Genomic DNA, 14648 nt, shown 5'->3' with positions numbered 1-14648 from the left:
ATCTATCTATCTATCTATCTATCTATCTATCTATCTATCTATCTATCCATACAATGGAATATTACGCAGCCATCAAAAGGAATGAAATCTTGCCATTTGCAACAATGTGGATGGAACTGGAGGGTATTATGCTGAGTGAAATAAGTCAATCAGAGAAAGACATGTATCATATGACCTCACTGATATGAGGAATTCTTAATCTCAGGAAACAAACTGAGGGTTGCTGGAATGGTGGAGGGTGGGAGGGATGGGGTGGCTAGGTGATAGACACTGGGGAGGGTATGTGCTATGGTGAGCACTGTGAATTGTGTAAGACTGTTGAATCACAGACCTGTACCTCTGAAACAAATAACACATTATATTAAAAAAAGAAGAAGAAGAAGATAGCAGGAGGGGAAGAATGAAGGGGGGGAAATCAGAGGGGGAGATGAACCATGAGAGACAATGGACTCTGAAAAACAAACTGAGCGTTCTAGAGGGGAGGGGGGTGGGGGAATGGGTTAGCCTGGTGATGGGTATTAAAGAGGGCACGTTCTGCATGGAGCACTGGGTGTTAAACACAAACAATGACTCAGGGAACACTACATCAAAAACTAATGATGTAATGTATGGTGATTAACATAATAAAAAAAGGAATAGCAATATATTTGGAAGAAAATGAAGTAGTCTCATGAAATCAATAGAAAAGAGTGTTCCAGAAGGTGTGTAAACATGTGCAACAGTGTCATGCTGACAAAATGTCAATGAAAACTAGGATCAAAATGTAAATTTGAATTATTTATAAGGAGTTTACCAATACCTTTTTTATGCATGGGGGTAAAATGGAAGGGGGACATCAGCAGAGTTAATGTAGACCATGATTTTGAAGACTAGAAAAAATTAGGGTTATCCTGGTTTTACTACTTACAAGGTGTGTTTCTTTAGACATATTGTTTCAGTCATCTGAGCCTGTTTCATCATCTATAAAGCAGTGAAAGAAAGTCTAATTGATCACTGTAAATGTTATATCTGGTAAATGAACATAGGTAGAGTGTCCATTCCCATAATTTCCCTTCTTCATTTTCTGAGAAAGGTAACTCAACAATATCAGCTCTTCCCTTGTTTTCACTGTGTTTCTTCTTCTGAACTTTCTTCCTGAATGCACAAATTTGTCCCACTTTTGAAAAAGAATCTCAAGCAATTAATTGAATTGCTTCTACCATCGCTTAGCAATGTATCATAATTCCATCAGCACTGTGCTTTGGGGTTTGGATTAAAGCTACTTTATTTCAGACTCCGATCATGCAGGGCCTGTTATTGCTACTTACCTTCTTTGGGTTGCACTTGAAATTGATGAAACTGGAGGATTACGGTAACAAAGAAGGCCCAGTGTGCTCACGTAGCCCTATGTGTTCACGTCACAGATGACGTAACAGATTCCTCAGAACATGTTTGTACACTAGTCCTTTTCCCAAATTGTACCTCAGATCCTAACTGCCACCAGTCAATTTCATTTTTCCCTGAGACCTAGCTTACAGTACGTTTTCCTAGAGTAGATGTCCTCCTAAATCTATCTTGAGACTTCTTATTTAACACAAATTTTTAGTGTCTTATTGAGTTTTCAGAGCTGGCTGGCACTAACAGCTCGGCCAGTGTCACAGAATATCAACATCAGACAAGCTCACTTTGTGAGCATGATGGAAAGAAACAAACAAGATCACTCTGTAATCAGGTCTAGGGAGAGAGAGAAACAAAAGCACTGTCCAAATAACAGATATATTCAAACTCTCTTCTTCCCTGGATCTCTTGATTGATCAGTGCCTCTTTGTCAATTAGAAATTAGTTTCACTTTCTTCCTCCCACCATCTAGATTAAAATAAATCTATTAAATTACATTAATTATTTTAATATATTAAAAAACATATCACAAGGGGGGCCTGGGAGGCTCAGTCGTTAAGCATCTGCCTTTGGCTCAGGTCATGATCCCAGGGTACTGGGATCTGGCTGCATAGGGGGCTCCCTGCTCAGCAGGAGGCCTGCTTCTCCCTCTCCCACTCCCCCTGCTTGTATTCCCTCTCTCGCTGTCTCTGTCAAATAAATAATACAATCTTAAAAAAAAAAAAAATTGTCCCTGCTTCTGACAACTTCCTATCCCAAACAAACTTTTGCTTTCTTGAACCCTCTTTAAAATCACCTAATGGTTGCTAAGCACTATCATAAGCCACTCTTAACACACTCTTTCTTAGAAACTCCATGATTCTACATGCTTTGTGGTTTATTTTTCTTTTGCAGCAAGTACTGAAAAGCTGAACTTTCTTCAACTACAATGTTTCCCTGGTGGTTTTTTGCTAATGAAGATTTACAATTTTTTTGTCTTTTTCTTCAGATTTATGGAGGTATAATTGATAAATAAAACTGTGTGTATTTAAGGTATACAATGTAACGATTTGACATACATATATTTTGTGAAATGATTTCCACCATCCTACTAATTAACACATGTATCACCTCACACAGTTATCTTTTTGTGTGAGGTGAGAATGCTTAAGGTCTACTCTTTTAGCAAATTTAAAGTACACAGAACAGTATTATTAACAATAGTCATGGTGCTTTACATTAGATCTCTAGACCTTATTCATCTTATAACTGAAGACTTGCACCATTTGTCCAGCTTCTGTCCATCTCCCTCCCTTCCGGTCCCTAATAACCAATATTCTATTCTGTTTCTAGGAGTTTGACTTAACAATTATAGTTGAGAATATAAAATAAGAGAAAAGCATGTTCCCAATTTGGGGTTAAATTTAGTAGATGTCTGCCAGTTTAATAAAAGCAGATTTATCCCAGATAAATAAATTTAAAGGGTAGAAAGAGAATGTTGAAATATCTTTCTCAGTAGCCCCTTGTAATGAAGTATTTATGAAGACTAATTTATTCATGCTTTAAATATCACCTGAATCACCTTATCTTTGGAGGAAGGTGGGAACTGAGTTAGCAGATATAAAATATATTGTAAATAACTTTCTACCATGGGATGTAATAGATAATAACAGAAAATTTTAAATATTTTCGATGAACAAACATAATTTGTTATTCAAATTTCAGAAGTCATTATTTGTTGAATTCTGGTGCTGGCGCAAAAAAACTGTGAAGACTAGATATCTAAGAAGATACAGTTATGAAGATCAGAAAGCATTCTAATATTTAAGGAAAAAATGGTCCAAGGAGACTGATTCATTGATTCAAGTGTACCCCAACTGATGTGTTGAAACCAAGGGAAATAAGGAAGTGACCCTAAACATTTCAGTGTGAGGAAACCTTATATAGGAGAGCCCTAATTGTGGTTCTTAACCAGATGTGCATATTTGACTTGCCTGCTGAGCTTTTAATAAATTAAACATACCCAGGTTCCCCTGCCAAAGATTCAAATTCATACAGAATCAGGGCCTGTGTTGAGGGGTATGATTGGGAGTTCTGGAATCCTGAAACATAAGGTGATTTTTTTTATATACTTGGCAAACTTTCAAAAAGGTATTTCATGGCTACTCTTTTACTGTATTCATATCCAAAATAAACAAAACACTGTAGAAATATCATTTAAGAGGATGACACACACATTAAAACAGACTACAAAACTTTCCTCTAAAAAATGGGGAAAAAAAAGGCGATACGACAAATCTCTGTAGGATGACTTAGCCCTATAGTCTCTGTGCCAGATACATGTTTATAAACATTTTATTTGATGACACTTTTGTTTCTCCTAACAGTCCTATAACTTTTTTTATATTGTTATTGCCCCCATTTTCCAGATAAGAGAACTCTGTACAGATTGCTTAAGTAATTTATCCAAATGTTTATTTCTACTAAGTGATGGGGTAGAGATTTGAACCCATGATGTTTGGCTCTAGACCACTTGCGCACACTACTTCAGAGAGCAGTTTAAATTTCCACCCAGGATTTCATAATCTGATATATGAAATAAAGAAATGAAAATATATAATTGGTTAATAACAGCAATTTTGGACCTAAATGCATTTTAAATGTAGGATATAGCATCTTCAATAATTGTGAATGTCACATAATGTTAATTAGGCTTTTTTATCCTTTTTTTTAACTCCACACATAGAGCTGGTTAATATACCCTGAGACTATGCTTTGCCACGAGCAAACTAGTCCGTCAAATGAATTAGAATCAGATTGTAAAAATGTAAAAATCTGCTAAAACTACCACTGCCAGTAAAGCTAAATTTAAGATAGTAAAAATCAACAATGTGATAAAGCACATGACAGTTTAAATTAAATATAGCATATAGTTAAAATCACTTTACGATCAGACTTAATTTACCATTTTACAGCCATAATTATTTATCCTCATTAAATCTTTGCAAACGGATTAGATAATAAAACATAAAACATTAATCAGGGGGAAAAATCAGAACACTTTTTAAGTTTTCATTATTTGACCAGCAGTTATTATTAGTCAATATTGGAAAGTTAAATCACATTTAGACAAATCATTTGTTTCTTATGCAAACACGCCACTAACACTTTTTTTTCCCACTACCGCTTTCAAACATCTAACAACTCTGTAAGTTCCCTATTTTTCTAATCAAAACCAGATATCTTCAGATATATTATGCATTCTCTGTAATGTTTATTAGAATTTTCCATTTTATTCCACTTGAATTAGAAATTGCTTAGCCCAAAAACACCTATCACACATCACTGTATAGTGGACGACACTTACTTAACTGCTTCCATCTCCTTACCCCTGGTGGCTATTGCCTAGCCCTATTGTCCTTGGTGTCACTCAGGCCTTTCACACTGAACTGCAATGTGTGATTTACTGCTCTCACCATTCCACTGTTAGCCAATATGGTGACTTCATGTTAATTATGAAAATATGTCTTTCCTCAAAGCAGTTTATTGGTTTTGCAAGGAAAATTTTCTAATAGCTATATGTATTTAGGATGACTACAATGGAAATGGCATCCCCTAAAGTTGCAAAAGACACAATATTCACAGTCATATATATCTTTCTGGGATTTCCCATTTGACAGCTACACCACACACTCCTATACCCAATTTACTCACACCTGCTCCCTCTCTCTCTTCTTTTAGTCTAATATAGGGGTGGGGTGTTTAGCTTCAAGAGATCTCTAGTCTTACAACTATTATTTTTTTCTTTAGAAGTCCTGTTCAGTATCAGAAAATGGGCTAATTGTCCAATGTCTTTCTAAAATCTTTATTTTAAAACATGGTTTACATTTTCTCTTTACTGTAAAGCAATCACCAGTCTCCTTTCAGTATCTTTAACTATCAGTCTTGAAGATTCTACTGGCTCTTTTTCTTTTGGCTTCAAACATATTCAAGTATAACATTTGATAGAACAAATATTTTTAATGAAAATATTAAGATTGCATTATCTTGATTTCTTCTATAAGCAAAATGACACATTTATCCTTCCTATTTCTCCATATTTTTAAACTCTGTGGTCAATACCACAATTTTTTCATCATACCCACCTACTAGCAAAAATATAAATAAATAAGGAACCAAATTAGGAGATCATAACCTTTGAGTAACTAGAATATTAATTAGAGGAATATTACAGTTCAGGTTTTGCTACCAATTTGGGGTTATCATAAACATATAGTTAATAAACCAATTATTTACAGGACAAATAAATGAGTTATTAATTTTTAAGATTGAAGTATATCTTTATTTAATTAGTTATGGCATCCTTTACTTCTTAATTCCTGAATTTATTATTTTTGTTTTTCCTCTTGGAAAACATATTCTTTTACTTTTTAAAGATTTTATTTATTTATTTGACAGAGAGAGACACAGTGAGCGAGGGAACACAAGCAGGGGGAGTAGGAGAGGGAGAAGCAGGCTTCCCGCCTAGCAGAGAGCCCAATGCTGGGATCATGACCTGAGCTGAAGGCAGATGCTTAATGACTGAGCCACCCAGGTGCCTCTGGAAAACATATTCTGATCACCTTCTTCTCTGAATCTCCATTGTACTTTTACCTCTCTTTATGATAACCAGAATACTCCAATTTTATTTAAATATGTATTTTACTATTATTTTTAAAATACTACTTATTTAGTTTTTTTTATTTTATTTTATTATGTTAGTCACCATACACTACATCATTAGTTTTTGATGTAGTGTTCCATGATTCATTGTTTGTGTATAATACCCAGTGCTCCATGCAATATGTTTTCTTTAGAGAGAGAGCGAGGGAGCAGGTGGGGAGGGTCAGAAGGAGAGAGAGAGCCTTAAGCAGGTTTCACACCCAGCATGGAGCCTGATGTGGGCCTCCATCTCATGACCCTGAGATAATGACCTGAGCCGAAATCAAGAGTTGGTCACTTAACTTACTGAGCCACCCAGGCGCCCCATTCCAGTCATATTTAAAAATCATAATAACTTTTTCTTATATTATTTACATATTGCTAGAATGAACTACACTTATGTTGCCATAGAAAACTACATACAGTAAATGCTCAATTTATTTGTATAGACATATATTTCTTCACTAAATCAATCAAAATTTAAAGGGTTGTTTTAATTCTTCCCTCTCCTTAAATAGGTAAAGAATACAGTGCATATGCACAAGCTCAGAGGATTTATTAAAAAAAAACAAAACATGCTATTTACGATTTGAGGTTTTGAATGATTAAATATAAGTGAAATCAGTGAAATGTTGCAACATATCCTTTAGGGTAAGGACTTTTGTTAAGTGATTGGGGCGATAGATCCATGAAACAAAGCTTTACATAACAAGATCTGTTTCTGATATAAACTGTAAACTGATACAAAATTTAAAATATGGCAAATATCTCCATATCTAAGCCCTAGTTCCTATGATTACATTGCACCAAATGGAAATACAGATCTCTATATTTATTTAAGAGTCAAAAAGAAATAATACACGTTCTCACTTGATAATTTTCATAATTACTCATCTTGCTTCCTTTCTCTAGAGAACTGTCAATTTAACATGAAGAATAAGTATAGGAAAATTTTAATAACAGAGAAATTAGGTGCTAAAACACCTTAGTAGACAGCTGCATATCATATTTAAAATACATATTGCATAGTATATAACACCTTGAACAAGCAAACATTCATGTTACCGAATTCAAATATCGCAGCCCCCAGGAGGTTTTTCATCCTTAACTCACCTCTATTTGACTAGGATCTCTGTCAAGATAGCCTAAGAATGTGTGTTTTAATAAACTTTACAGGTAACTCATATGCTCAAAGAATTTTAAATCAAAATTATAAAAACCCAATTTACATGAAATAAGATGTACACATTTTAGGTCTAAATTCATCAGTGATGGACAGTTGGATTGTTACCAGTCGGAAGTTATTATGAACCAAGCTTTGATGAGCATCAGTATGTTTTTTGTGTAGACGTATCTTTTCATGTCTTTTGGTTCAATACCTAGGTATAGAAATGTTGAAGCATATGGTAAATGCATGCTAACTTAATAAGGAACTACCAAAGAATTTCCAGAAATAACTTTGTTTTACTGTATTATATTTATTTGTCACAGTTCTGGAGGATGGGAGTCCAAAATCAAAGTGCTGACACATTCCGTGTTTGGTCAAAGTCTGCTTTGTGGTTCTTTGACAGCCTTCTTCTCGCTTACATAGCAGAAAAAGGGGAAGAGAGCTCTCTAGAGATTCTTTTATAAGGGCACTGAACCTATTCATGAGGGCTCCACCCTCATGATCCAATCACCTCCCAAAGTCATCACCTCTTAATACCATTACATTTGGGGTTTGCATTTAAACATATAAAATTTGGGAGGACACAAACATTCATCCCATAACATATTCATACATTTTTGTGACTTTAATTTTTTTTTAAGATTTTATTCATTTATTTGAGAGAGAGAGAATGAGAGACAGAGAGCACGAGAGGGAAGAGGGTCAGAGGGAGAAGCAGACCCCCCGTCGAGCAGGGAGCCCGATGCGGGACTCGATCCCAGGACTCCAGGATCATGACCCTAGCCGAAGGCAGTCGCTTAACCAACTGAGCCACCCAGGCGCCCGTGACTTTAATTTTAGTTCAACTGAGGACTAATGCTGTTGAGCATCCATTCATGAATTTTATTATCTTCTTTCATGACTTTTTTAAATTAAAATATCATTTACTTATTTTTTATTTTTATTTTTTATTTAAATTCAATTAGCCAACATATAGTACATACTTAGTTTCAGATGTAGTGTTAAATAATTTATCAGTTGCATATAACACCCAGTGTTCATCACATCATATGCCCTCCTTAATGCACATCACCCAATTACCCCATCCCCCCACCCACTTCCCCTCCAGCAACCCTCAGTGTGTTTCCTATAGTTAAGAGTCTCTCATGGATTTTCTTCCTCTCTGATGATTTTCATGACTTCTTTGGGAAAGGTTCTCTTCATTGTTTTTTACCTGTTTGATGGAATTCTACCCCTGAAGCCATTTTGGCCTGATTTTTTTTTGGGGGGGGTGGGGATGGGGAGGCTTTTAATTACAAATTCAACTTATTTAATGAATTTGGAATTTCTATTTTTCTTAGATTAATTTTATCATTTAAGGAGTTGTCATTTCATCAGAGCACTCAAGTTAATTGGCATAAGGCTTCACAATACTCCATAATACTTTCATTTGAATATCACTATCACACAATATCACATATCATTATCATTGATACCTCTTTTTTCATTCCTGATATAATTAATCTTTCTTCTTTTTCCTATCTCTCTAGGTAGAGGCTGGTCAATTTTATTAATATTTTCAAATCTTTGTTTCATTGTTTTTCTCTATGCCTTTTTTTCCCTCCCATGTTCTCTTTCACTGTCTTCCCCTCTTATATTTAATATGTCCTTTCTCTCTGCAGCCTACACTTCTGGAATTTTCAATATGCTGATATTTAGATTGCTTGAAATTTCACACGTCACTGAGTTTCTATTCATGGTTTTCTACCTTTCTTCTCTAAGTGATCCAGGTAGAGTGGTTTTTCTTCCCTTATCTTCAAGTTTACTGATCTTTTATTCTTCAATGTCTAATCTGCAATTAAAACAATCTTTTGAAATTTTATTTCAGATTTAAATATCTACCTTTCAGAGACCAGTGTGGTAATTTTTTATGATTTCCATTTTTCTCATTATTATGTTCATATGTTTTTCAGTTCTGAAAGATTTATAATATCTGTCTTAAAATTTTTGTCTACTAATTCCATCATTTCTGTCATTTCTGTTTATACTGATTGATTTTCCTCCTGGCAATGTGCCACATTTTTTATTGTATGTTGATAATTGTGTATGTTACAGTGATTGTTGGATATTTTGTCTTCTTTTCAACAATACTAATGTTCTTCTGGCAGGCATTTGCTTTACTTGAAGATCAAGTAAATTTTTGTGGGAGTGGAATAGCCTTTACTTTAGGCTCATTTCCCTGCTGACCTAAGAAATGGTCTTTCTAAAATATCTACTAAAATCCCTAGGGGCTCAATAAGGTCAATACACTCCAGATATTTGGATATTAGACATCCCCTTCTATTTTGTAAGCTGCTGCCATTGCTTAGTTCAGAGCTACCTGAAGTTCTTCATTCCCTGCTAGTTTTTTACTCCTCTTTGTGATGTCTCAGCCTACATATGAACACTTAGTATTCAGCCAAGGGCTCAGGTGTTTCCTTACAGAGATTTCTGGAGCTCTTTTTCTACATGATGTTAAAACATAAAATTGTGACACATTAAAAAAAATTTTATAAAGTTTTTTTGAGCAAACAACTATTTGTATCAGAAAGCACAAACCAAAGATGGCTCTCAGTGTTTTGTGAGCAAGGGCTAGCACAGAGGTATGTATAGAGAAGACAGGGAAGCAAAGCAATTATTCAGTTGGCTGTAATTTAAATGTTTGCCTTATTTAGAAAATATTAGTTATTTGGTCGCTATGATAGTTGTTCTTGCATTTCATTTTCTCAGAATCAAGAGAATCTGGCTGACTACTCAGGATTAGTTATTCCTGAGTTTCATTTTCTCAGATTGAAGAAAAACCTAGCTAACTGGTTTCTTTTTTTTTTTTTTTTTTTTTTTAAAGATTTTTTTTTATTTATTTATTTGAGAGAGAGAGAATGAGAGAGAGAGAGCACATGAGAGGGGGTAGGGTCAGAGGGAGAAGCAGACTCCCCGCTGAGCAGGGAGCCCGATGTGGGACTCGATCCCGGGACTACAGGATCATGACCCGAGCCGAAGGCAGTCGCTTAACCAACTGAGCCACCCAGGCGCCCTAGCTAACTGGTTTCTTTGTTCACATTAAACTATCAAAGTTTCTAGAGTTGCCCCAGTCTAATGACTCTATTGCTGAACCACTTTCACTGCAGACAACGCCTCTCAACTATTGTGCTCCCAAATTCCATCTGTCTCAGTTCCCCAAGTACTCATCTGTGACTCCTTAACTCAATATGACCATCATATTCTACTTGGGTTTTGCCCCTCTAAAGACAGAAAGTGCCCTTAGTCAGGCCTCACAGTTCTGTGTATCATGTTGTCTAATATCTGAAAACAGTTCTTTCTAACACCTTGCCCTGTTTTCTAGTTATTAACAGTGGGAGGGCTATTCTGGTACCATCACTTCCTTTATGGCTGAAAACAGAAGGTCTTGTTCACTGAACTTTGATAACCACTCTCTATTAACAACCAAAAAAAAAGAAAAAAAAGTCCCAGTAACAAATTTGGTATTTTTATCACACTTTTTCCAATTACTCTGTCTTTGCAATTGCATTTAATATTTTAAACTACACTTTCCCTTTGTTCACAGACTTTCTCTTTGTTTTCCATAATTTAGCAGAAGGGCATGCTACAAACCCAGTTTAAATTATCTCTTGAATCCCTTCTCTGACTCTAAAGTCTTTAACTTTCTGATCCATTAAGAATTCACTTTCTAGATTGATTATTCTTAAATGTACTTTGATATTTTGATCAAAGCTTTAAATGGTTCCATATTTCTAATTTTAACAAGTTATGTTTCTCTAACATTTAATGCAATTGAGATCTGGATTTCTATCTCTTTAAGATGACATTTCTCTGTTTACAACATAGACCTTTGCCCAATATTTAGGTGGTATGTTTATTACATCTCACTTTACTGTTCTAGTTTCCCTTGTTGGCTGCTATTTTCCTTTTAAACCTGAGGTTGCCAGATCAAGCTATTCAGTTATATTTGAATTTTAGATGAATAGTGGATAAATTTTAGTATAAGTATATACCAAATATTGTGTGGGACATTCTGACACTAATAAATTATCCCTCATTAATCTGAAATTCAAATTGAACTTTTTTTTTTTTCTAAATCTAGCTACCTTACTTACACTTGATCTTAGCCAAAAGGCCGAGAAGCGATTAGCTACCTTACTTAAATTATATCTATTTTTGGGTCCAGGCTTATGTCATAGATCATATGAAAACTTTCTACCTCTTCCCTAATAATCACTTATTCATCTTTTTTGAATGTCTACCTACATTGTCTCATCTGATTTTATAATCAATTGTATACAAAATAGATAACACATTCAACTTTAAATAAACATTTTTAATTTGCATTAATTTCATTTCTACCTAAAAGCAGAGATTTTAACTTATATTTATTATGTATTCTTTGACCGGTTGTAATATAGATGTCAACTATTATCAATTGCTTATTTATATTACTACAGTGTGCTAACATGTTATCTTACTTATTGGTTTCATTCTACTGCAAATCAGTACTTTCCAGGAGGAATATTATCTGTGATCTAATGCTTCAAATTTGAAGAAGTGATAATATTACACTTAAGTAAAACATGGAAACAGAATACATGCCCCTTGTATAGAATACATGTCCAGACCTCCTTTCTGCACACTTTATTTCCTACTTTAATCCCTTCTAAATGATACTTGAAGTCTAGTTTTTAATAACTTCAGTGTATTTTTACAGAGCGAATAGTGGCATCTATCTAAAAGTATACCTTATTATTTCAATGTGCTTATTAAAATTTCAGTGGTTTTGTACAGCTTCCATGAGAGCTGAAATCTACACAGTATCATATATAAGACCCATTATGACTACCACCTGATGCTCCAGCCGCATCTTCCACTATTCCTTGCCTTATAGTTTACCTTTTGTAACTGATCTGAATGGGGCACTGCACTGAAAAGATCTTTCTGTAAAAAAAAAAAAATCCATTTTAAGTAATAAGAAGAAATGAAATAAGGAGAAAGAGTGGAGCTTAATATTCATGTAAATCCCAAACTTTAGTCACTTTCACAAAAAAAGTCCCAAGAGAATATTGTGGGTAGAAAAAGTTGTAAACATTATAAGTATGAAATAATTTTGCTTTTAATGGGCAATATATATAAAACATTATAACAAATCATTAATTCTCAGTTACTTAATGAGAGGTGCTTCTTGAGAATATATTCATTATATATTTATTATAATTATTTATTAGAATTTGAACTTCCTGAAAATAAAGGATTAAAAAATTTATACTGTTTCTTATTTTTCAACAATCAGAAATGAAATAATTGTATCTTGAAATATAAAATTGTTGTTTCAAAAGAAAGGGACATATTTGAATAAAATAACTTTTCCTGACGATGAATCATTTTACTTTTTATTTTTTTATTATGTTCAGTTAGTCACTATATAATACATCATTAGTTTTTGCTATTGTTCAATGATTCATTACTTGCATATAGCACCCAGTGCTCATCACAACACGTGCCCTCCTTAATACCCAACACCCAGCTATCCCATACACCCACCTTGCTTCCTTCTGAAACCCTCAGATTGTTTCCCAGAGTCCCTAGTCTCTCATAGTTCCTATCCCTCTCTGATTTCTCCCCCTTCCATTTTTCCTCCCTTCCCCTATGGTCCTCCGTGCTATTCCTTATGTTCCACATATAAGTGAAACCATAGAATATGTCTTTCTCTGCTTGACTTATTTCACTTAGCATAATCCCCTCCAGTTCCATCCATGTCGATGCAGATGGTGGGTATTCAACCTTTTTATGGCTGAGTAATATTCCATTGTATATATGTACCACATCTTCTTTATACATTAATCTGTTGAAGGGCATCTCAACACATGAAAAAATGTTCAACATCACTAGCCATCAGGGAAATACAAATCAAAACCACAATGAGATACCATCTTACACCAGTCAGAACAGCAAAAATTAACAAAAAAGGAAACAACAAATTTTGGTGAGGATGTGGAGAAAGGGAATGCAAGCTGGTAGAGCCACTCTGGAAAACAGTATGGAGGTTCCTCAAGATGTTAAAAACAGAGCTACCTTACAACCCAGCAATTGCACTACTAGGTATTTACCCCAAAGATACAGATGTAGTGAAAAGAAGGGGCACATGAACCCCAATATCCATAGCAGCAATGATGAATCCTTTTAAATGATCAAACCCATAAATTAAAATAAAAATGAAACCAAATCAATAAAACTAAATGCTTAATATCTTACAAGTTTTTCAGGTTAGTCACTCAACTTGATCATTCCTAAATATATTTTTCTTAGATATTAAGAGATTCTAGATGTATATGTGAATATTGATTTCATGTTTACTGAATTAGAAATATTTTAAAAATACATGGGATTTTACAAATTATCTTAGAGATGTAGAAAAAGAAATAGTTTGCCTTGTCAAAAATACTCTTGGAACCCACATTCTGGGTAGATTTTCTGTCCCAGATATCTTCAAACACTATTCCATCTATACAGCAAACCTAATCACTTTTTGTCTTCCTGAAATTACGATTGACAGAGTTGTATTTGAATGCAGCTTTATCTAGTGTCAAAGACAAGCTGATGTTCTTAACATATCACCTGTCCAAATCCCATGTATTATATTTTAAAAAGGAAACACCTGGAGTTTCATGTTAGGCATCTAGATAAATACCAGACTCTTAAATTCAACATGATATAAACTAATTTTTTCCTGCTACCTGTTAGTATCAACCAAAAAACTCTTTTGAATCTTCTCTTATGCTGCTTCAGCATTTTTCTCATATAAAGAAATCTCTTTTCACCCAAACTTTATTCCATTTTAGAATGATCAAGTCTGGGAAATAAATGTTGTTTATATAACTCAGGCGTCCATTATGATGAATTCCCATCAGCAATTTTCAAAAGCTATCCTCATTTACTCTTCCAAGTGCTTCTAAAACCTCTAAAATGGTCATTTATTTCCCTAGTCACTAACAGTAATCTAGGCAATGTATCTTTTCCAGCTGCCAATAATACTGATTTATATGTTCTGTTTGGAGTTTTCCTTGTTACAGTCAAATGGCAATTTTATTTCACTGAACAATAACTTGCTGAAAATTAATAGAATTTGTTTACACTTAGCCATGTAGCATATTACATACTTTAGGCAAGAATGTGTTTGGAAGGAGAAAAATATATTTTACTTACAAACCTGCATTCAGACACAGTCAGTTTGCGATACTATCACCCCAATTAAGTTGAAAATCAATTGGTTTCATTCATATGGAAGTAAGACTGATTAGAGTGACAAGTAGATATCTATGTGGTTGTCCATGCATTTTTAAAACGTGAAATGCTGTGTCTTAACAAGCCCCACATCATAATTATCTTACAATAATGT

At 34.3% G+C, this 14648-nt stretch overlaps 1 pseudogene; it reads right to left on the bottom strand.

Annotated features, from left to right (window-relative positions):
- Positions 1–11227: 11227 nt before the first annotated feature.
- Positions 11228–11390, bottom strand: LOC123325465 (annotated as a pseudogene).
- Between the last annotated feature and the right edge of the window lie 3258 nt (positions 11391–14648).

Source organism: Neomonachus schauinslandi, chromosome 7 (genome assembly GCF_002201575.2).
Source record: "Neomonachus schauinslandi chromosome 7, ASM220157v2, whole genome shotgun sequence".
Classification (NCBI taxonomy): domain Eukaryota; kingdom Metazoa; phylum Chordata; class Mammalia; order Carnivora; family Phocidae; genus Neomonachus; species Neomonachus schauinslandi.
Note: the sequence above shows the minus strand (reverse complement) of the source record. Positions and strands in the feature narration are given on the sequence as shown.